This window comes from Zalophus californianus, chromosome 3 (genome assembly GCF_009762305.2).
Source record: "Zalophus californianus isolate mZalCal1 chromosome 3, mZalCal1.pri.v2, whole genome shotgun sequence".
Classification (NCBI taxonomy): domain Eukaryota; kingdom Metazoa; phylum Chordata; class Mammalia; order Carnivora; family Otariidae; genus Zalophus; species Zalophus californianus.
Genome location: NC_045597.1, coordinates 105435774 through 105453925, shown reverse-complemented (window position 1 = coordinate 105453925; position 18152 = coordinate 105435774). Strand labels below are relative to the sequence as shown.

Below are 18152 nucleotides of genomic sequence, written 5' to 3'. Positions count from 1 at the left end.
TTTTATTTACTCTGAAGATTTAATTTATTATAATTTAACTTTAGTGGAAGCAAACTCATCAATAATATTTTTTTAAAGATTTTATTTGTTTATTTGACAGAGAGATAAAGACACAAGCAGGCAGAGCAGCAGCAGGCAGAAGGAGAGGGAGAAGCAGGCTTTCCGCTGAGCAGGGACTCCAACGCGGGGCTCGATCCCAGGGCCCTGGGATCATGACCTGAGTCGAAGGCATCTGCTTAACCAACGGAGCCACCCAGGCACCCCACCAATAATATTTTAAACATCTAATTCTGGACCTTGCAAATGCCACCATCCCAGAGTCACCTGCGCCTCCCAGCCATGGTCAACCCCACCATGTTCTTCAACATCATCGTGGACAGTGAGCCCTTGGGATAAAGTTCCAAAGACAGCAGAGAACTTTCATGCTCTGAGCACTGGGGAGAAAGGATTTGGTTTTAAAAGTTCCTGCTTTCGCAGGATTATTCTGGGATTTATGTGCCAGGGTGGTGACTTCACATGCCATAATGGCACTGGTGGCAAGTCCATCTATGGGGAAAAGTTTGATGATGAGAATTTCGTCCTGAAGCACATGGGTTCTGGCATCTTGTCCATGGCAAATGCTGGACCCAACACAGAAAGTTCCCAGTTTCTCATCTGCACTGCTGAGACTGAGTGGTTGGATGGCAAGCATGTGGTCTTTGGCAAAGTGAAAGATGACATGAATATTATGGAAGCCATGGAAACCTTTGGGTCCAGGAATGGCACGACCAGAAAGAAGATCACTATTACTGACTGTGGACGAATCTAATAAATTTGACTTGTGTTTTATCTTAACTACCAGACCATTCCTTCTATGGTTCAGGAGACCATCCCTTTACCCCCCTCTGCTTAAAACATCCTACAATCTTTGCACTCTTCCTACAGTTCTATGGGTTCCATATTTTCCTTATTCCCTTCCAAGTCTAGCTGGATTGCAGTTAAATTTATGATTATGAAATTAAAACTAAACAACAAAAAAAATAAAAATAAAAATCTAATTCTGGAAAAAGATTTAGACATTAAAAATGTATACCGATATGAATAAAAAGGGAGCACACTTTTCCTTTTGCCTCAGGTACCAACATGGCTTAGCACAGCATTACTTCCTGAGAACTAAAACCATATGAAGAAAAACAAAACCGAGAGAAGTCAGGGCAGGGAGAGAGGTGAAGAGCCAGAGAGAGAGCCACAGAAAGGTTAACATCCTTTGCATGTGTGCAACTGACTGTGTCAGAAGCCAGGTCTGTATCTGGACTTCTCAGCTACATGCTGTTCCTGTTGTTGTTATCACCGTGTGATTTGTGTTTCTGTCACTTGAAATTTAAAAGCTACGTGTAAGCTGGGTCTTTGTCTTAAGGTGGGTTCCTGAAGCAGACAGTGAGACAAGATGAGAGTTCAAGTAGTTTACTTGGCAGGTGATCCCCAGAAAGTACCAAGGCAGAATGAGAATGGGAGATGGGAGAGAGAAGGGAGGGGATAAAAGGAAGCTTTGTGAAGCCGTGCACCACGTGAACATCTCTGGAGGCCGCTGTAGAACACATCTCAAAGTCCCCTTACCACACCCCAGGTGACAAGGCTAGAGTATTTACCTCTAGCTCCCATCTGCCATTGGCTCCTGGGGGCTCCGACTCCCTGGCATTTTGAGTCTGCCTCTTGCTCAGGTCAAGAGAAAGATGTTAAACAGAGAATCTTAGGTGCTTGCAGTAGAAGGCCAACCAACCATGTGTACTGGAAAGGTGAGTGTTCGGGGCTATGGTGAGAGCACCTGTAATGTCTACCATGGTCTTGAAGGATGAGTGCCTTTACTAAAGGTACATAGAACAAAGTCTCTCTCTTTGCAGGTCAAAGTGGGAAGCTGGTAATATACAGTGGAAAGCTCATAAGATTTGGATTTGGAAAGAACACACTTGTATGTTATATGATCTCCAGACCTTACTGGTTGTGTGGATTGGACAAATCTCTTCACGTCTTCAATTCATCAGTATGTTTCCTCATCTGTGGAATGAGTAGAGTGATGATAAAACCAACTCAGAGCAATGCAGTGAAGATCAAATGAGGTATAGAATGGATGAGAAATGCCTTTAAATAATTGATTTTAATTTTTTCTATTAGTTGGTCTTAGCAAAGAAATTTCCATGTTGTAGGGTCTTCAAAAATCATTTAGAGACCTAGTTTAAAATAGAGCATCACCTCAGACTCCACATTGTTTAAAAGTTCCTCTGGCATGCTAAAGCAGGTAGCCTGTGGGTCACACTTTGAGAAATGTTACAATAGCACAGAATATATGGAGGGAGAGAGCAACTGGCTATGACTGAAAGAGAAGCCTGAGTCAGGAGGTGAAGGTCATGCAGGACACTAAAGGGAACTTGCATTTACCCTGTGAGCAAAGAGGCAACATGTCAAAGGCTTTAAAATAGGGGAGTGAAGTGATTGGGACCATACTGGAGAAAAATGCCTTTGGTTGCAGCATTGGGGATAGACTAGGGGCCAGCAAGGTAAGGACTGAGAAAACTCTGAGTAGCGGGACTGGTAGGAAATGAGATCGGACATTGGGGGAATGAATGGGAGAACAGAGGACATGGAAGATGGGGAAACAAATGCTAATAACAGATTTTAAGAGAAAAAAACAGAACACAAAAATGTATATGTATACTATATGCTATTTTGTTTATACATTTGCGTGTGTATATGTATAAACACACACACACATTTACACAGAAAAAGGAGAAAAGGAAATGCAACCAAATGTTAACGCTTATCTCTGAATGGTAAATTGTAATGGGGATTTTAAGGATTTTTTAAATGCATATTTTTTTCAAAATACTCCATAATAGACATGTATTACTTTTATGATCATATAAGAAAATAAAGAAATAAAGAGGCAAAAACTTCATTATAAAACAATTTCACTGGGTTGGCTGAGGAACAGCCAAAGAGGAAAATCTATAAAAGAACAAGCCATTCTTCTCGAGGACATTGAAGCAAATTCTGGTGAACCCTTTGGCACTATTAGTTAACTGTGATATGGCTATTTAGGCTTTTTTTTTTAGCTACTACTGTCACCTCATATGCCTTTAAAATACAATTAAATAAAAGTTACTACAAGTTGATGGATGGCTGGAATCTTGCTTGCTTGCAAAGTGGGTACAAGTTGAACTATGTATATATTGCACATTCAAGGGTGAAATGCTTTTCTGTTTCTTTAATGATTTTTAACTATAAGGTAGAGTCAGATATGCACAAGGGAGGGAAAAAATCCATAGTTTTCAGAACTGACAGGAAAATGTGTAAGGCTTAGTAAAAATCATGCCAAGTACCATGGTGTGGTAATCTATCTAAGAAAATCCAATATATCGAATCGTTCTTAGATTAGCATATGTTAATTTTGGTTGAATGAAACTTGATGGTTGATTAGAAGTGAAAAAGAGTAAATGTAATTCATAACTGCAAAACTGGGGGTAACATAGCATGGAGCATTCAGGATTGGCCATTTTTGGCCACTTTTAATGAGCTTCTGATGAACCTCTCATAATCATACTGTCATTCTACAGAGGAGGTCCAAAGGTTCCCTGGGCTCCCTAAAGCACCCAGTAGCCCGGAAAAATCCTCACTGTACATCTCCATTGACATCTAATTCAAGGGGACCAGGAAACCTTCAAAGACAAAAGTCAGACTGGCTTCGAATAGGTAAAGGGCTAGTTGCTTCACAGTGTTAAGGAAGGGTGTAAAGAGGGGTTTTCACGAAAAGGTAGGTTGAGCAGGGGCATTATCATGGTGGATGAGGCGTAGGAGGATTGCATTCCAAGCAAGGCAAATGGCCCCAGCAAACTTACCGAGAGAGAAAAGCCTGGTGCATATTTAGGCAAAGCTTGTAAATAGGATTGCAAGGCAAAGTTTGTATTCTAGAGAATATTGGAACGTGGTGGGTAGAAATTTAAATAAAGTAATAACAAAAAACAAGCAGATCTCAAGTCAACGCTATGGAAACACCTGCTGTTTGCTGTTTACTACCCAAGAGGTCAAAATGTCTCCCTACAGTCTTGTCCAGGAAAAGCAATTCCTAAATTCAGTGATTCCTATTTTGTAGACCGTGGACCTCTAAGGAACCAGGAATTTTGCAAGGAGATTTTGTACATATACATACGCAACTCTTAGATGAGAAGATGTAAAAATGTAGAATTACCCATAAAGAGCGTAGGCATTGCTTCTCACCTATATTTATATACCTACTACTATTTTTCAAATATATGTTCAATTTCATTGAAATTAATTGTTAGTAACTTTGGACATTCGATCTTTTTGGAATCAACACATACCAAAAATATGTCAACTGTCGTGTGAGAGGCGGTGAAAGTTTTTGACATTCAAGGAGCCCTTCCTTGCTCAAAAGAAACAATTTTTTTTAATTTACAATTATCAGTATGTGGTAGTAAAAGAGTTTCTGATAATAGCTGAGAACAGTGGTTCTTGATCTTGGTTGCATGTTCCAATTACCTGGGGAGCCTTGAAAATCCCCAATGCCCAGGTCACACTCAGAATCTGTAAGGTAAGATCCCAGCATCGTATGTTTAAAGCACATGTATTTCAATTTTAATTCCTTTGAAAACTGAAAAGACACACATGGTAAATATGTCTACATATAAACAAGTATATGCAATGAAGTCTCTCTCCCACCTCTTATTCCAACACCTGTTATCTTTTCAGACACTACCACTATCACCGGCTTCTGGGCAATGATGCAGAGATACCCTAAGCATCTGTAAGGATAAAAATTGATATTCTCGTTATCATATGAATTAACAAGTATCTTCATCGAACATAGGACAGCCTATACTGGACGGATGGATGTAGCATAAAACCATGATCCCATGGGTCGGTCACAAAGAAACAAGCTGCTAACCTGAGCAGGATCAGTTGCTTCTACGTTTTGCATAAATATTCCTTTGCTATTTGTTCGTTAATTTTGCCATCTGTTAGCTCTCAGTGACAGACAAGCAGTAGTAGACACCACAGGTTAAGAAATATTTTGGGAGATAAACTTTAGTTTGAGAAAATTCTATCAGTTATTTTAATTTTTATGCCATTGCCTTGAAGGATTTGGAGCAGAGCTTGAAGAAAGGATGGTTTTTCCTGGCTCCATCTCTTTAACTAGCCCAACCCTAGAAAAAGACGGCGAGCTGAGGACAAAAAGCATGTCCCAGGAGTTGTTCGAGATTAATTAGAATTTGCTCTAAAGACCATCTCTTTATCTATTCATTCCTCTGGCTGTCTGTGGGTTTCCCCCTTTCAACAACCCACTGTACCCCACCCCCCACCCCTTAAGGTCAGGGACAATATCTTGTCACCTATGCATCTTGAGTCCCTTGCACAGTGGCTGGGCCTAGAAGGTAAGACCCACAGGAACAGAGGACTCCCAGCAGATCTACTAGCAAAAACGGATGACTCAAGCTACAGAGAGAAGTGGGTGTGAATGCTTGGACATGGGGCAAAGGGAGATCGACAGAAGTCACCAAAGAATATATTGTCCCAGGGATTTTCAAGGAAAGAACAAAAATCCGAAGGCATAAGTCCAAAATTCCCGTGCTGGTACTACCTATATCGCCTTGAGCTCAACAATCTCTGTGCCTTTGGAACTGAGTTTTTTGAAGCCTTGGTTTCCTTGGAGACTTGGGGTGGGTGGGAGCATTGTGAGCAAGTGGCTACATGCATCAGACTTGACCATCTAGCCCCACATCGTTCAGAACAGTGTTGGTGTTATCTGGTTGGACGTTCTCCATAAAATCTTATTTGAACAAAGAGTTTTCTTGCTTTGAATTTGGTTAAATTCCACTAGAGCAATCATTTCTGGGATTTCCTCTGGCTCTAACATTCTAGAATTTAATAATTTCTAGATTTAGAGGCCAGGAAATTAATATTTCAGACTCTTGAATTTTAAAATTTATTTCTTCTTTGGCCTGGGAGTGAATCATTTTCTAGAAATGCCACTGAAAACATTATAATAGCGTTCTCACTCTGAGACCCTAAATGCACATAGGCATAAATGCATTAATGACTTTTTATTATTTCCTAGGAAAATCAATAATTCTCCTTTCTGGTTAGATTTGTATAACAGCAAATCGGATTTTCTAGGCATACAAATGGCCCACAAAGACTTATCTCTTCCAGTGAAAATTTCCAGTGAAAATCAAATTGTGGAAAATATTTTTGCTTTCCCCCAGCTTCCCAACAAGCCAAGGAGGAAGCACCACTTTTCTGATAGCGCCCACTTCACTTCATTTAAAGATAACAAATGAGAGACACTATCCTAATAAGAATCAGAGGACTGAGGATTAATTACTTTGCCCGGCAGCTGACTCTCCCACGCTGTCGGAGGGCGGGTTTTTCCTGGGGGAGTTCTCCAGCACCCCCTGATAGTGCTGCCCTTACACCCCTAGACAGCCGCAGCTGCAGTTGTCGCCCTAGATTTTCAAAGTCTCAGGGCCTCGCACTTAGAAAAACTGAGATTCCTAGGCATGCCGGGAGGGGCACTGGACGCGCAGCTAGCAAACCTGAGTTTGGGTCCTGGCTTCCCCATGTGATGAGCCCGAGTCTCAGATTTCTCATCTCAGAGATGGGAATAAGAATTCATGTTGTACGCATCTCAAGGGGTCTTCAGGAGACAAGATGCATGAAGGTTCTTTATTGAGGGTTGTCTTAGTCAGCTTGAGCTACCGTCACAGAATACCTTGGCTGGGGCAGGGTGGGGGGCTTAAACAACAGGCATTTACTTCTCACAGTTCTGCAGGCTGGGAAGTCCAAGATCAAGGTGTCAGCTGATTCAGTTCCTGGTAAGAGCTCTCCTCCTGACTTGCAGGTGGCCACCTTCTCATTGTATCCTCCACACAGGAAAGGCAATTTTGTGAATGTGGTGGAAGCAGCGGCCCCCCTCTCAGCCAGTTCTGGGGTGTAACCTTCTTCCGAGGAAGTCCTGCTACTTGGTTCCCTTAGTCCTTCCAGTGGTTCTGTAAACCACTTAACAGTCAGCTCTAAGTCTTACCTTAAACTCACTAGAGTCAGAAGAGATTGCTGTTTTTCCGTAAGTCAGGTGCCAAGGACACACAGGATCTCCAAGAGGTGGAACTAGGGCTTCAGAGAGATGTTCTGATGTTAAAATTTTCTGTGTTGATTATACAGAGACTGTCTCAGTACAGACTGACAGGAGAAGTAGATTGAGGAGCAGATCACTGGACCAATTTTGAAGATCCTTGTATATCATGCTAAGGACATTATTCTTATTCTGTAGCTAATGGAAAGCAACATTTTCATGAGTGTGTTTCTGAATGATCAGCCAGGATAAAGAAGAATTGCAAACAATCTCAGAATTGTAGGGGCTTACAACAGGGAATACTCATTTGTCTCTCCTTCTTTCTACCTGTCTGATACAATAGACTCAGCTCAGTTCCACTTGACTTCACTCTAGGACCCACTAATAGTACACCTTCTTCCTACCTGGAACACCGCAGGTCTTTCGACAAAGGGAAAGACAAGTTAGAAAACCACATGTGATCTGCAACATGGATGAACCTGAAGGGCATGATGCCAAGTGAAACAAGCCAAACAGAGAAAGACAAATACTGTATGATCCCCCTTAAATGTGGAATCTAAAAAAGTGGGAATCCTAGCAACAGAGAGTAGAACAATTGTTGGCAGGAGCTAGGAGGTAGAGAAAAGGAGAGATGTTGTTGGTTAAGGATACAAATTTTCAGTTATAAGATGAATAAGTTCTGGGGATCTGACTATAACTAATACTGAATTATACACTTGAAAATTGCTAACACAGTAAATCTTTTTTTGTTTGTTTTTTTGTTTTGTTTTATTTTTAAAGGTTTTATTTATTTATTTGACAGAGAGAGACATAGCAAGAGAGGGAACACAAGCAGGGGCAGTGGGAGAGGGAGAAGCAGGCTCGATGCTGAGCAGGGAGCCCAATGTGGGGCTCGATCCCAGGACCCTGGGATCATGACCTGAGCCGAAGGCAGACACTTAATGACTGAGCCACCCAGGCGCCCCCAGAATAAATTTTAAGTGTTCTCACAATACACACACACAGATAATGGTAGCTAAAAAGAAAGAAAGAAAACTGCATGCAGGCCCTTACAGCCTCTGCTTGGAGATGTCACAGGACATTCCCATTTCATTAGAGAAAGCAACTCACACAGCCACACCTGATACAAGAGCAGGAAAATAAGAAGGGAGGTATAAAGAGTTGACATATACTCTGCACTTTGTGTCAGAACTAGACAGAAAATCCACTACACCTGGAATATCACAAGTAAATTTTTGGGTCCTTCAAAGTGTGAAATATGGACCGGGGTGTACGCCAAAAATAATCACTAAACATCAAGAAGCAAGACTGAGGGTCTGACAGGAAAGAAAGGGAGCAATTCCTTGGAGACACCCCTGAAGAAGGCTTTCCCCAGTGCTCTCGTTGGATAAATGTGAGTTATTCCAGAAGGAACTGAGGATACAGTGTTTTAAAGCTGGAAACCTGTCATAATGCAGTTCTTTGCAGTTTCTGGTGTTCTGCTCCAGAAATCATAATTTATCTTTGTGACCTACCTTTTCGTTCTGGAAATAACCCTTTTCAGTCCTGCGAATGTAAGGTAAGCACCCAGATACTGCCCTCAGGAAAGTCTTGTGTTTAGCAAATATAAATATTTAAGACTGAAATACCAAGCAAATGCATAGCAATGTAAATTGGATGTTTTAGCAAAGCGTATCCCCGAATTGTTAAATTCTTCACACTCAAACGATTGTCCTGTGCTTGAAACATGTGACTTTCTTGAGAGAGGCATGTAAATTCTCAACTCAACAATTATTTATAAGAAATGAGCACTTGGGGCGCCTGGGTGGCTCAGTTGTTAAGCGTCGGCCTTAGGCTCAGGTCATGATCCCAGGGTCCTGGAATCGAGCCCCACATCGGGCTCCCTGCTCCACGGGAAGCTTGCTTCTCCCTTTCCCACTCCCCCTGCTTGTATTCCCTCTCTCACTGTGTCTCTCTCTGTCAAATAAATAAATAAAATCTTTTAAAAAAAGAAAAAGAAATGAGCACCAAGATCGGGGTTGCTTCAGGAGATGAATACAGACTTGCTTTCTCTTCTTCTTGCTGGAGAAAACTGGTGCTGATGGAGGCTGCCCTCGGCACCTTGCTCCTGGCACTGGATGGGTGGTCTCCACAGGTGTGCTGCATGGCTCAGCCCTTGGAACCCTTCTATTTTCCACCAGGAAGGCAGTCAACAAACCTCCTCTATGTCTCCAACTTGTCCTTTCTATCCAAGGATGCCAGAAGGATTCTGGGCTCAGATACTAAGTCCCCCAGGGGTACCCTCGGGCACATCCTCCCCATTCTAACCAGTGACCCCTAAATCACTCTCTTGCTTTCAGTGTGAATGCCAACCAAACACCCCCACAAGGAATATACCTGAAAGTGCTATCTTTTGAACAACTCTTTAAATGGCAAAATAAAATTCTGGACTCACGACTCCTGATCTTGAAATAACTACGGATGTCTTTACTGGTTCTTCTTTCTCTTTATGTTCTAAATTAATATTATTCTTTTTCTTGGTTCTCAGATTTTGTGTGCAATAATTTGGCACAGGTACCTGGACTCTTTTGTTACTCCCATACATTTCAAGCCAAGCTATTAATGTTATGTCATAGGACAAAGCATCCTGAACAGAAATAGCTCAAATAGAACACCTACGTTAGCTTCCAGGTAGCAGGATCATATTTGAAATTTGAGGTTTTTTTACATTAAAGTTACTAAGTGAAAAATTATTTGAATTTTTCTACCCATGTCAGCCAGTGTGCTCGCTTTTTGCCTACAGGTACTCATGTGCATCTCTCTGTGTGCTTTTCAACAGACTTGTCCGGAAAAGCGAACAGGGAAGTATAAGGGGAGGAACATGGGTTGAAGAGGAGAAAACTTAGATCATTTACACCCTGTTTGGGGCCCTTCTTACTGTTTGTCTTTGAACATGTCAATGAAACCTCCTACTTTCCATTTCCCCTTATGTAAAAGTAGTATGAATACAAAGGTATAAAGAGATGGTAATCTGAAAAATTCTTGAAATTATAAAGAGCTTGTTAATGAAAGTATTAATTCATATGGTCTACCTACTCTAGTTCATGGGAAAGAACACTTGTGCTGGCAGGAATTCGGACTTTTATTTTAACTGAATTTTCATAGGATCCTCAAAGCATTTGGCCTTTCTTTATGCTATTTGGTATAAATGTGAAAAACAAATGTGCACACAATAAATATTTAACCTCCAAGTCCTATTTTTATTTTGATGTTTATGATAATTCCTTGGAGACAATATTTAGACAGTGTTTTATCCTGCATTCCCAGGGGACAGAGCCTGAGGCAAAATGTGTACGCTTATATTTATCAGAGAATACAATTCCCAGGTGGCAGGAATAGGGAGAAAAGAATGAAACAGGCAAGGGTCACCAAGATGGCTGCCAGAGGCTGGATCTCAAGGGACATTCTTTTAAAAGGCCTTGTAAATGACTGAGACTCTGGGTGGCCTGCTGTCTGGGGGAGAAAAAGGGGGGAGTGTATTGCTTCTCTACTTCTATTTCTCATTGGCCAAAGGCTTGCCTCCCAGGTTTGCTCCCCCATACCTGCAGATTATGCCTGAGTGTTCTAAGCACCTCCCAAGCACCTCCCACTGCAAACAGGACACAGGCCTCTCCCTGCCCTCCTGCCCCCCGCTGGGGCTGAGCGCTTTCAGGCTGCACCTGTGTGAAGTCAGGGTGAGCTGCAGCAGACCCTGGGGCCAAGCAAGCACCCAAATCCCCAGTGGAAGGCTGCAAGGTTCCTAAATGGTGCCTAAAAAGTGGCAGCTCAGACTTAATATTTACTTTAGGGATTATTTTATTTTGCAAAAATGTAATTCATTTGTATTTATTTTCTCTGTCACTTATAACAATGTAGTCAACAGGCAATCCATCAAAATGGTGCACTTATTAATTCTTGTAGGTCCTATGGACAGAGCACCCAAAATACCATACAGCTTCTGAAATATTTAGAAATATTGAGAACTCTCAGGAAATACTTTTTTGGGACTACATTTGAAAACCAACATTTCCCTGTGTTATGCTCTGCATCCATAGGTTTTGTGTGCCCTTGATCAGGAAATGTGACCTGCTAGAGAGTGCTAGCCAGGAGATTCCAGAGATTTCTTAGCCACTTAACCAGTGTCGGATTTCTAGCACTGGCCCTAAGGCACAGCAGGCGGTGGGTGGGGTGGGTGGCGGTGTCAGACTTTCCTTATCTACTTCCACATGTTTTCTTTGAGAACAATGCTCCCACCTTCCCAATCAGCCAGGCCTCCATACTTCTCTAGTTCTTATGATGCTCCAGGCAGAACTCAATTTCTATCCAGCCTTGGGTTCCATCCATGAACATGGACAGAGAACTTCTCTCTTATTCATTCATTTAACAAATACACTATCAAGCATCTACTCTGTGCCAAGCTTTCTTTAGGCTCTGGAGATACACTGATGAACAAAATCTCAGTAATTTAACATAACAGAGTTTTCTTTCTTGTTCGCAAAAAGTCTACTGTGGGTCCATATAACTCTTGAGAGCAACTTTCCTCCTTGTGTGACTCAGTGACCAGGTTGGGCAACTCAACATGAGTCCAAATCAGGTGCTGTGGCAGCTTGTCTATACCTTGGGCTGGAAATAACACATATCATTCCCAACCACAACGCATTAGCCAGAACCAATCATGTAACCCTGCCTACCTGTGAGGATGCTAGAAAGAGTGGGACAGCAACCGGAATGTTTGCCCAACACCTCTCTCTCCGACACGGGTCATGAGGATATCAAGGAAAGAACACAGAATGAAAGGGATGATAATGGGTCCAGGGAGCTTGGTCTTTGCCTGTCTTACAGTACTACCAATGCCAACACAGGGAGGTTCAGATACAATTTTTCACAACAGGGGCGCCTGGGTGGTTCAGTCATTAAGCATCTGCCTTCGGCTCAGGTCATGATCCCAGGGTCCTAGGATCGAGCCCCGCATCAGGCTCCCTGCTCCATAAGAAGCCTGCGTCTCCCTCTCGCATTCCCCCTTGCTTGTGTTCCCTCTCTCGCTGTGTCTCTCTCTGTCAAATACATAAATAAAATCTTAAAAAAAATTTTTTTTTTTCACAACAGGTAGAATTAGTTAGAAGGACACCTGGACATGTATCTCACTTTCCTCCAGATTTTGCCACTACCACCTGCTCTCCGTGGCTATGGTTACAGTAACCTCTCCTGGAAGTTGTAATTTCCAAAACAGTTCACCCAAAATATCAGCGTTTCCCAAAAACAGTTTAAAATACTTTTATGACAAGTTTTGGAAATAGGACCAAAAACGTGTTTGCAAATAATCTATTTCACTCAGTTTGTGAGATAGTCATGAATATAAGCAATTTGATTTTTATCAGACTTTACATGTTGCTCAAATTCAGAGGGATTGGACTCCATTATTTAATATTCTTCTTGGAAAATGGGAGCCTGACATCTGCCCAGTTTTTCACAGATTCTGCTGTGAGAGGAATAGGCTCTGCAAAGCAAAAAACTCCCTCCTCAGGGGCCTGTTCCTGTGGCTGAGGGAAGGGAAAGAAGCTGTGTGCACAGGCATGTGTCTGTGTGTGTGCATGCGTGTGTATGTATGTGTGTGTAAGTGTCGACAATTAGCATCAAAGTCTCTTCTTTTTTGTCAATTCTCCCAGCAACATACCACCAGATTAGAGTAGTAAGACTTCACTGGAAACTTCTGGAAAGGGAAGTAGATTGGCATAATGGAAGAGATGGAGGAAAGCATGGCCATTCTCAAGCTAATACCTACCAAAATATGCCAGATCATTTTTTTCCATTCTTAGGTGCTCTTGGATGTTATTCATTCATTCATTCATTCATTCAACAAATATTAAGGACTGGTGTTAGTCCTTAACTGAGGAATGAAAAACACTGATAAATCAATGGTCATTTAAATTAACACAGCCCTTGCTCAAGAAGTTCAGTCTAGATGGGAGACAAGTAGTATATAAATAATCACATAAACAAATATATAACTTGCCAGTGTGGGCCCATGTTTGTTTGCTCTCAGAGCTATTTGCTGCTCTTCCCCTGATCTATTGCATTTCCTTTGCCTTCTGGCTTCTTGAGAAGTTCAGCCAGCAGAAGACACTGTCAGGATTGGAGGTTTGTAGGAGAGGGAAAGCCACGAGATATTTCCCCTCCCTCACTATGTCTCCTTTGGACAGTCCCGGCTGTGGCTCTTAACTCCCACTATGTGGCTTCTCCCCAAAGATTCCAGCACCCAGCAGGCATCCACAACTTTTGGGCTCTGATAATATTTTCTCTCCCCATCATCCCTCCAGCCCCAGGGATGGTAGTGGTTTTCATCAGCACTTGCTTCCCACAAGTCCAGCACCTTTATAAACAGTTCCCTTCATTAATTTTCACATAATAATAAAAACTGTGATGAGGGCTAAAAGAGAAAAGTATGTTGTACCTAAAAAGTTTATAATGAGGACTCTGTTGTAATATTAATGGTCAGAGGAAGCTTTTCCGAAGAGGTGACATTTGAGCTGAGCTATGAAGGCTGAGTCAAAGTTAAACAGACATTGCTACTATGAACATTGGGGTGCATATGGCCTTTCTTTTCACTACATCTGTGTCTTTGGGGTAAATACCCAGTATTACAATTGCTGGGTCATAGGGTATCTCTATTTTTAATTTTCTGAGGCACCTCCACACTGTTTTCCAAAGTGACTGTACCAACTTGCATTCCCACCAAGAGTGTAAGAGGGTTCCCCTTTCTCCATGACCTCTCCAACATTTGTTGTTTCTTGCCTTGTCAATTACAGATGAATGGATAAAGAAGATGTGGTCCATATATACAATGGGATATTACTCAGCCATCAGAAAGGATGAATACCCAACTTTTACATCAACATGGATGGGACTGCAGGAGATTATGCTAAGTGAAATAAGTCAAGCAGAGAAAGTCATTTATCATATGGTTTCACTTATTTGTGGAACATAGGAATAGCATGAAGGACATTAGGAGAAGGAAGGGAAAAATGATGGGGCGGAAATCGGAGGGAGAGATGAACCATGAGAGACTATGGACTCCGAGAAACAAACTGAGGTGGTGGTTCCTGAGTACAGGGGCAAGGGGGGAAAGTTTCATAGAACAGGGCAACAGAGTCAGGAAAAGATTGGACCATGTAGGCCCTACAGTGGGCCATGTTAAGGCTTTCTGTAGCTATTATAAAGACAACGGGAAGAAACTGAAGAACTTTAAGCAAAAAACTAAGATGATATGCATTTTTAAATGATCATTCTATCTATAGAGCAAAGATACAATAGAAATATGTGAGAATGCGGGCGCCTAGGTGGTGTAATCAGTTAAGCATCCAACTCTTGGTTTCAGCTCAGGTCCTGACCTCAGGGGCATGAGATCAAGCCCTGTGTCCGGCTCCACACAGAATCTGCTTAAGTTTCTCCCTGCCCCCTCTAAAATAAATGAAATAAAATAAAGTCTCTCTTTAAAAAAAGAAAAGAAAAGAAAAATAGGTGAGAATGGATGTGAAGAGACCAATTAAGATGTACCACAGTAGCTCAGGCAAAAGATGATGGTAGCTCCAGCAAAGGATAATATTAGAAACAAAGAAAAGTAGATGGACTTGAGAGATGATTAGGAGATAAGTCAGTAGGACTTGGTGATTGATTAGTTAGGGAGGGGTGATGGAGATGCCAAGATGACTTCTGGAGTTGAGCTTACACAGGTGGGTGGATGGATAGTGGTGCCATTCACCAACAAAGGAAACACTGGAGAAGCAATGGGTTGCATGTGCATGAATGGGGTAAGGAGAAGATAGATTACAGGTTCAGTTTTGTTCACGTTGAATTTAAAGTGCCTTAACAGTATCCAAATGCATTTGTCTCTGGTAGGCAGCTGGACAGATGAGGCTAGAGCTCTGTGGCAGGTTGGATTTTTATTCCTAATTCTTCAGTCTCCTGTAATAGAATTTTACACCCACACCCTTGGCCATGTAAATTTTACAGTGACTCTTACCAGTGGGAGGGGCATTTCGTCCTATTGATCTTGGCTTTGGCCATGTAACCTTCTTTGATCAGTATAATATTAGTGGATGAGATGTAAAAAGAGACTTTAAATATGCTTTCATGTTTGATTTATTCAGCTCTTTTGATCTTCTGTGAGAAGAGTATGTTTTAAGTAGCCCCTGGCCCTCCAGTCTAAGCTCCAGAATGAAGACACATGGAGCTGACCTGAACAACCTGAAGCCTGAGTCCAGCCTGACTTTTCTTTTAATTTAATTTAATTTTATTTTATGTTATGTTAGTCACCATACATTACATCATTAGTTTTTGATGTAGTGATCCACGATTCATTGTTTTCATATAATACCCAGTGCTCCATGCAGTACATGCCCTCCTTAATGCCTATCACCGGGATAACCCATCCCCTACCCCCCTCCCCTCTAAAACCCTCAGTTTGTTTCTCAGAGTCCATAGTCTCTCATGGTTCATCTCTCCCTCAATATACCCCCCCTTTCCCTCCAATGTCCTCCCCTATTTTAAAAATTTTTAATTTTTTTTTTTAAGGGCTGCAGAAGTAGTGATTTATTGATCAGGCCAATTTCCCCAGCCTGGCACCTGCCCACCTGTGGGGCTCACGGGGTGTGGGTTAGATGAACCCTGGCAGAAACTGGTCCTTCGGGTCCAAGCTCATGGGGGCAGGTAGAAATGGGGGTCGTGTCCACTTGTTGAAAGGCAGTTCCTGACAGTTCCCAGTAGCTCTGGCAGGCATCAGACACAGCTTGAGTGCCCCATTCTGAGCAGGGACCAGAGGGGCACTGAGTCCCCACTTCCAGCAGGTCTCAGTCAAGGGCATAAAAAGGTGAATCCACAATGAGGTTGGAGTTGGGCTATAGCTGTGGCATTGGTCTGGGGGTCACCCAGAGCCCAGCAAGGCAAGGGCCTTGCTTAGCTGATCCAAAGATCTGTGAGCTTTTGAAGTTATGCATCAAAAACCAAGGAATAGTGCCAAAGAAAAGGACCAGACAAGAGCCTTAAATTTGAGTCATTGACCTGTAGATGGTAATTATAACCATGGTATAGATGAGATCTCCCAAGGATCATATTCATTATGAAATTTTTGAATACATCCACTCAGGATAAGGCTGGACAAAATTTCTCTAACCATCCTTCTGTCTCTGGCCCAGGTAGTTTATCTCATCTTAATATCTTTAGCCCCTCCTTTTATGGCACTTCAATGAGGCCTGATAATCAGGTACTCAGACTCCAAAGCTGTGTCACTGCATTCAGACCCAAACTCTTCATTCTCTATCCATCTTTTGACTTATACATCTGTGATGCATTCTGACTTGGTATTATCACTGAGTGACAATGGCTTTTGCCTCTCAAATAATTCGCTTTTTAAAAAGGACCTTCAATGCCTTGGGTCAGAGTCAATCAGAATATTAGGTTTTGTGGAGTTGATGTGTTCACCAAGGGAAACCTCCATCTATATCATCAAGGTGACTGCCTACAACCATTAATGTAGAATACCATTCAACTTTCTCCAAAGCCAGTGGGAAGATTGAAAAAAGATCCTTTCTGAAGGCTCAGTATAGAGTACTGGATAGGAGGAAGAGAAGGTGGGTATCTGTGTTAGGCAAGCCATGGCATGGTTTGTTCAGCTGAGGAGCTTACATGGTTGCTCCAGCTTAGAGATAGCTCATATTCTCATCTCTCTTTCTCTCTTTCTCTTTCTCATTTCTTTTCTCTCTCCACGTATTAATTGATTAATTAATCAAAACTCTTTGCTTAGATTTGAATAAAGGAAGCACATTAAAATACTTAGATAAATCTCTTGTCCTATTCTGTGCAAATCCTCAGCTGATTCACTACCATAATGGAAGTTTGTATTCATTTTCCTCCATCCTCTGTTTCTTTCTTTTTTTTTTTTTTAAGATTTTATTTATTTACTTGACAGAGAGAGACACAGAAAGAGAGGGAACACAAGCAGGAGGAGTATGAAAGGGAGAAGCAGGCTTCCTGCTGAGCAGGGAGCTCGATGCGGGGCTCAAACCCAGGACCTTGGGATCATGACCTGAGCTGAAGGCAGATGCTTGGGGCACAACTGAGCCACTCAGGTGCCCCCCTCTGCTTCTTTCTGGAGAAATCTCTCTCATATTCATTACATTCGCAATCTACCTCTCTCTATTCCATAAATGACTCCCTTCATCTTTCTGAAGACTCTTTCTAATAAAATTTTTCCTTTTCTCCATTTTAAATCATCCTGCAATTGTGTTGAAACCCCTCAATACTTCTAATGCAAAGATCAGGAATTACCTGGGCCAGAGACAGAAGGATGGTTAGAGAAATTTTGTCCAGCCTTATCCTAAGTGGATGTATTCAAAAATTTCATAATGAATATGATCCTTGGGAGGTTTCATCTATACCATGGTTATAATTACCATCTACAGGTCAATGACTCAAATTTAAGTCTCTTGTCTAGTCCTTTTCTTTGGCATTCACAGCTTCTTCACTGAGTGTTTAAAGGGCACCAGGCAGGTATTGGAGGGCCTGGCTTGCAGCTCCAGCTCTTGCACCAGGAGCTTTATCACCTTAGATAGTGTTATCCTTATCTTCAAAATGGAGATAATATCATGTTATTTGTTGTGACTATTGACCTAATTAAACTAAATAAGAAAAAAAAATTAATATGGTTAAATATTGGGAGCTGTAGCTGTTACGAGTGTAACTGAGCAAAAGAAACAGCTCAACTCACAGTAACTCTAGGAGTTGGGTTTATTTTTCTCATAGAACAAATCTAGGGTAGGCTTGGTTCAAGAATCAATAGTCTCGTCTTCCCCCTTTATCAGGAGAGCACAAACTTTCCCAGAATGTACTCCCAACAGACTTGCACTTATTTCCCATGGGCTAGAAGTAGGTCATATGGCCTCACCTAGCTCAAGAGAGACTGTAAAATAGAGGTTTGGAGGTCAGCAAGTGGCAAGAAAAGAGGAAATATTTGGGT

At 41.8% G+C, this 18152-nt stretch overlaps 1 pseudogene; it reads left to right on the top strand.

Moving 5' to 3' along the window:
- Nucleotides 1-339: 339 nt before the first annotated feature.
- On the top strand, nt 340-808 carry LOC113920152 (annotated as a pseudogene).
- Nucleotides 809-18152: the final 17344 nt, after the last annotated feature.